The following is a 6,684-nucleotide window of genomic DNA, read 5'->3' as shown; positions in this document are numbered from 1 at the left end:
AAAATACAACATCAGAATTTGTGGAATATAGCAAAAGCAGTGCTCATAAGGAAATCTATAGCATTGAATGCATATGAAGAAAAGAAGGAAGATAAAAATTTAATCATCTAAGTTACTACCTAATGTAACTAGAGAAAGAAGACCAATGTAAGCCAGAAATCAATCAATAAACAAGACAATAATGATGTCATAATTAGGAAGATGGTGTCAATGGGCAAAAATGCCTAGAAAAGAAGTCAAAAGATGATGTCACAATTTAATAAAGACACAGCTGTTAGAAGCACAGCATTTAGAAATATGAAGGAAAACATCAGGAGAAACAGGTTAAAGAATTAGATGTGGTCCTCACAGGGACTATTTGGTGAGATGGGGGTGTGGAAAGAGAAGGATAGCAAATGGACTAGGATTTGAGTTCATAATCATAGGAGACTTTAGTCTTCTCTGTCACACTTCAATTTTTATGAGCCACTTGTAGTTATGTATTACCTAAATCATTAAATATTTAGAAAAGGACAATACTTGAAAATATGATCAACTGTTCAAAAACATTAAGATCAAAACAGCAAAAAGGCACTATATAGTTTTCCTTATGATACCTATAGAGATTAAAATGTTGAATAAGATCCAATGTGGATAAAAGTATAAAAAAAAAGGTTTATATACACCATTTTTGAAACTTTTCAAAAAATTAATTTGCCATAGCTTTCTAAATTGTAAGTACACTTGCTATTATTTGTACGCATACTCTTTGAAACAGTAATACCACTTATCAAATTATCCTATAGATAGCTCATAGAAATGCTTGGTTATGTGTGCAAGAGCATTCACTGCAGCATTCCTTGTAATAAAACAGAAACAAAAATATTCTTCAACTGAAGGATTTATGAAAATCCATAATGTGGATTACTGTAGAGTCACTAAAAATAATTATACTAATCTATGTGTGTTAATAATAAAACCTGCCCAAAATATATTAACTGATTATCCAATTTCTATGAAGAAAAATATATATATTTATTATTATTATTAAGCAAAACTCTAAATTCCAGAAGTGTGTTTGTTAAAACTGATAGAGAAATATAAAACTAATACATGGAATGAGTCTCTGTCAATGTGGTGGCAAATAACTTTGTTTCTCATCACTGCCTTCAAAACAAAGCCCCATCATCCTCCCAGGATAATCTGAGGATGCTCCCTTAACTTTCTGGTCATTCCAGTTATAAGAACAAATCTTATTTCATTAATTACAACTCATTTTTATGTGTTACAAAGTCCAGACAAGTCCAATTTTATCCTTTATTGCCTCATGTAACAAAACTATCCCCAGCCCCATCCAACTTAGGCTCGGAGCTGGGTTTGGAGAACTGCAAGACAGTAGGTTACTGTCAGCATAATCAGCTTTCTCTCTCTCTCTCTCTCTCTCTCTCTGTCTCTCTCTCACACACACACACACACACACACACACACACACACACACACACACATCCCCTTTCCTTCCCTCCCTTGATTTTTCACTCCAACTTCCCTATTTGTGAATCTTCCACACTCAGTGCAACTGGAATGGAGATTAGAGGAAAAGAACGATTTCATAGTTTCCCTACATGGCTGATGTACTGACTGATCTCTTAATTTTTCCCTTAGCCTCAGGCCCTAGTGACCTACCCACCTCACAGTTCCTCACTCCTAGGATCTCTTCTCTGGAGAAGACAGCAACCTGGGGCAGTGTCTCATCAGGGCAGCTCAACCTCACTGCTTCCCCTTGCCTTATAGGCTCCATAAAATAGTGGGAAAGTAGACTTGCCTTTCTGTTTCTCTCTCTCTCTGTCTCTCTCTCTCTCTCTCTCTCTCTCTCTCTCTCTCTCTCTCTCTCTCTGTCTGCAGCCTCTTGAGCAGCTCCAATATTCCCTCCCACCCCCCACTTCCATGACTTCTGAAGCAACTGTCATTGACATTTTCCCTACAGCCCCTGGCCGCAGATACAAAGGATGCATTTCAAGCTCTCCCAAGAACTCTTGCAGTGCTCCATCCCTGTGTCCTCAGAAATGGCCCTGAGTCTCAGCAGCTCAGAAAGACTCCAGCTGGATAGTGAGAAGCCACTGCTTCCTTGCAAGAACCTTCCCAAATTTCTCTAAGTAATTTTCTTGATATCTCCTCCTACCTACCCTGGAATAATGGCAACACCTGCATAGGGAAGAAAAGAGAAAAGACCAAAGCACTCCTTATTTCTATAAATTCCCTTTCTTCAATACATTATCTTAAATTTCTGCTTTTCTGTTTAGATAGATTGGACGGTAAGGGTGGTGGCAGGGGTGGGGGAGTTGGATGTCCACAGACTAATTTAGCCACTTCTTAGCAAGCCGTTTGATTTTCTGTCTCTCTTGAAAATGTGCAGGTACTTTATAATATATTATTCTCATCTTCCAGGCTTCAGTCAAAATACCACAAAAACAGGAAATTCCCACTGAATATTCAATTAACATATTTATATAGTTATTAGGATAATATATTTAATTTTTTCATATACATGCTGTTACTCTGACATTTATCTTCATTCAGGCAGCAGCTAGTGAGTTGTATGTCTCCAGAAGAGGATAATGCAGAAAAATATACAAGATTATTTTTAAAAAATCAATTTTTTGGCTTTTGGTATTCAATAACAAATGCCCGAGTGTAAGGCAAAAAACCGAGGAGAATAAATGACCAGATAGGGCCATGCTGATGATCCAAGAAACAAACAAACAAAAAGTGAAAGGTAGCGGCCCGTATAGAAATATAACAGTGACACAGATGAGCTGACCCCATCTCCTTGATGCTATTTGATCTCCCAGAACTTAGAGGCAATCAGAATAATGGGAGTTCCATAAAAAATTAAATTCATGTATAAAAATTAAACTTAGATATTTGCACAACTAGAGGCTCTTATTTGAAATTGGGGGCCAGGCATATTTGCTCACTCCTGTAAACCCAACACTTTGGGAGGCCCAGGGGAGAACTGCTTGAGCCCAGGAGTTCGAGACCAGCCTGGGAAACATAGTGAGACTCCATCTTTACAAAAAATGAAAAATTAGCTGGGTATGGTGGCATGCAGCTGTGGTCCCAGCTACTTAGGAGGCTGAAGCAAGATGATTATTTGAGCCCAAAAGGTCGAAACTACAATGAGCCATGATCTTACCACTGCACTCCAGCCTGGGTGATAGGTTGAGACTCTGTCTTAAAAAAAAAAAAAGAAAACACACACACATACACACAATTTGGACCTTGATACAGTTTAGCTCTGTGTCCCCATTCATATCTCATGTTGAACTGTAATTCCCAGTGTTAGAGGAGGGGCCTGGTGGGAGGTGATTGAATCACAGGAGCAGAATTCCCCCTTGTTGTTCTCGTGATAGAGTTCTCACAAGACCTGGTTGTTTGAAAGTGTGTAGCACCTCCCGCTTGGTTCTCTCTCTTTCTCCTGCCAGCCATGTGAAGACATGCTTGATTCCCCTCACCTTCACCATGATTGTAAGTTTCCTGAGGCTTCCCCAGAAGTGGAAGCCTGATAGCCCACAGAACTGTGAGCCTATTAAACCTCTTTTCTTTATCAGTTACCCAGTCTCAGGTATGTCTTTACAGCAGTGTGAAAACAGACTAATACAGATCTGGCATGTATCTATTTCATATAAATAAACAAACAAATATATTTATATAAATGTATCATATATAAATATATCAAGGCTAAGATATGTAGCCTTGTATATAAGATATATGTCTTATAAGCTGTATGTATATATACACATATATGTATATGTATACGTGTGTATGGGTATATATATACTTAGAAAGTATATATGTGTATATATACACATATATATAATATCTGGAAGAACACACAACAAACCATTAATGGTGTTTATCTTTACGGAGTAGAACAGGAGGATAGTAGCGGGGAATATGAACTTTTATTTTCCCCTTAGAAACTTCTGTTAAGTCAAATATTTTTGTAATTTATTCCACAAAGTATAGATTATTTTGTGAAAATGTAGTTAACAATTAACAAGGAACATACTAAAAAATACAAGCCAGAAAAACTACTTAATGTAATTTTTTCTAGTTTCTGGGAGAATAACAAAAAGAAGGAAGATTCAGTAGGAAAGGAAAACAATGAAGAAGCCAAGAAAGAGACAAGGAACCCTGGAAAGAGAGTCAGCAGAGAGAGAAATAGAAACATTAATTTCAGGTATGAGTAACATGAGGTCAAGGGCTTCAAATACTGTGTCTGTAGCCTCCACCCTTTTAGAGAAACACTGGAAAACTGATGTGCACCTAAAAGGAGACAAGCAGGTTAGTGAAGGAACTGGGAAACATATTGGCTAACGAACTACAGCAAGTTCATGTTCAAATGAGATCAGAAGCTGTATAAAGACTGTAGCCACCTGCAAGACCTTCAGATGGCAGAAAATTAGACTAAATTTTTGCCTCTGTAGCAAAGAATTAAAACTGAAGAGTAATTAAAAGAAAGTGAATTATATCCTCTAGAAAATTTTCTAAAAATTAGAGACATTAATTTAAAACCAATTCTATATATCTTTCAGAGGAGTTGGAAGTGTTGTGAACTATTAATCCTTTAGCTTTGCTTTGGACTTGATAGCAAAAGTAGCTGCATGCAGAAGTAAAATTGTTAAGAATGTCACATAAAATGTGAGGGTGAGCTCAGCATGAAGGAACAGCCTCTTCCATTGGTGAGGTACAATCATCCTTATCTTTAGTAAGAAAGAAGAAGTCATAGCTGTGACAACATCTAGATGACCAGGGTTGCCTGACTTTAGGAACCCAAGAGAAAAGTTTCTGCAGATAGAATTCATGTATAAAATTTATGCATGAATTTATTATTCAGATAAGAAAAGGTATAGACAAAAGGGCACTCCCTTCCTGCCTTCTTTTTTCCTTCCCCTTAGTATCACTGTCTACCACTAAGCAACAGTAAGATTTAACTCTGAATGTCAACCCTAAACATTTACGTGTTAGCACAATCTCCCATATATTAGATGTCTGATGGCTAAGAAGTGTTCAGAATAGCGTAGCATGAGAATCAAATGTCGGCATTATTTTAGAATGGCAAAATAATAAGCCAAGAATATTCTAGTCCCAGTTCTCTTCCAGACATTAATCACAAGAAATGAGCCCTTCTAATTATCTTTAATTTAGGAAGGAATTCACAAATGACAGCTTGTTATTTGCAGGTCAGAATCAAGACAGCATGTACTATTTAACAATCTTGAAGTTGGAAAATTAAACTGAAGGAAAAAAGAGAGACTGGATAGAAATCAAATGGGTAGTTGTTTTCTTAGTAGGTATTTGCAGGAGCACTTAATAACTTAATTGCAAAGGTGCTTTTTAAAACAAGAAAAGCTATTCACACCTATCTGTTGTGGCATTAAATAGTCATTCAGAGTCTTGGTTAAGTGTTTTCTGTTGGAATCAGAGGCAGCATCAAGAGTTCTCGAATAAGAATCCTAAGAATAACTAGTTGTGACTATTGTTATATAGCTCTGTGCAATTATATATGCTTTATCATATATTAACTTGTTTAATCATCACAAGAACACCCTCTTTCCTGAATATCCTCTTTGTATGACAGGTGAAGAAAATGAAGACTTTAGCCAGAGCCAAGTGGCTAATTCAGAGTTTAATACACATTTGACCTCAAACCCTTTGTGGTCACCTTTGAACAGTGCCTCCCTCTCTGAAATAAAATACTGGTTCTGTAATTAATTATTAATTATTGATTAATTTCTCTTGATTTTCATTTTCTCCTATGCAAAATTCTGTTACTGAATTACATGAATTCCAAGACCTCTTTCTGATCTAACATTCCATCATTCCTCTATTAAAAAGATAACATAAAACCAGAAACAAAGTATGTAATTGTAATGCCAAATTTTTAAACATAGTTGATTATTCCGCCTTGAAAATGTAAATACTACATGAAGCGTCAACAAATAAACCATTAGGTCAATATTTACTGAGAGCTGACTCTCCATCAGAGTGATGCTTGTAATTGACATGGAGGGCAAAATGATTTTAAAAAGTAAGATTCCTGCCTTCTTGGAACTCAGAGACAAATATGGGAAATGGGCAACTCAAGAAACAATTTCAAAATCATATGTTAAGTCAAGAAACTGGACATGAAAGAAGAGGCATGTAATAGACACCAGCAAGTCAGGAAAGCCTCTCTGTCAAGGGAAATGCACTTTGAAGGACAAGAATTTAACCAAGTAAATAAACAGGAGAGAGAAAGATGTTTCATGCAGAGAGTTGCAGATATGAGAATAAGCTAATAGCCTAAAAGTTAATTTGCATACTGTAACCATTCAACTCTCAAAATGTTCCCTTATTTGCCATGTAAACCACAGGTCCTGATGTAGCAGGAGTAATCCTAAATAAATCTGTTCTACAGTTGAGCAAAATGATTTTCACAGATGTTAAGCAACATGACTAAGCCATCCCCATTGTGGCGGATTCCAGAGTACAAATCCTATGCTCTTTTCCTCTAATCATCACCATCTCCCTGTACATTTCTTTCTTGAGGCTCAGCTGAACATAAATAATCCCGGTGCAGAACACTGGACAACTGAAGCAAAACTGAGTAATTCAAAAGAAAATATATGAATATATAATCAGCTGAAAAACCAGATATGAACC

At 36.6% G+C, this 6,684-nt stretch overlaps 1 long non-coding RNA gene across 1 annotated transcript; it reads left to right on the top strand.

The window, feature by feature from the left end:
• Positions 1–295: 295 nt before the first annotated feature.
• LOC129533130 (uncharacterized) lies at positions 296–5,761 on the top strand. The gene is made up of 5 exons (XR_008679168.2): positions 296–361; positions 1,964–2,132; positions 3,462–3,504; positions 4,094–4,219; positions 5,621–5,761. It is a non-coding gene; the product is annotated as an uncharacterized lncRNA (long non-coding RNA).
• The last annotated feature ends 923 nt before the right edge of the window (positions 5,762–6,684 follow it).

This window comes from Gorilla gorilla, chromosome 3 (genome assembly GCF_029281585.2).
Source record: "Gorilla gorilla gorilla isolate KB3781 chromosome 3, NHGRI_mGorGor1-v2.1_pri, whole genome shotgun sequence".
Taxonomy (NCBI): domain Eukaryota; kingdom Metazoa; phylum Chordata; class Mammalia; order Primates; family Hominidae; genus Gorilla; species Gorilla gorilla.
This window is presented reverse-complemented; position numbering and strand designations above follow the sequence as displayed.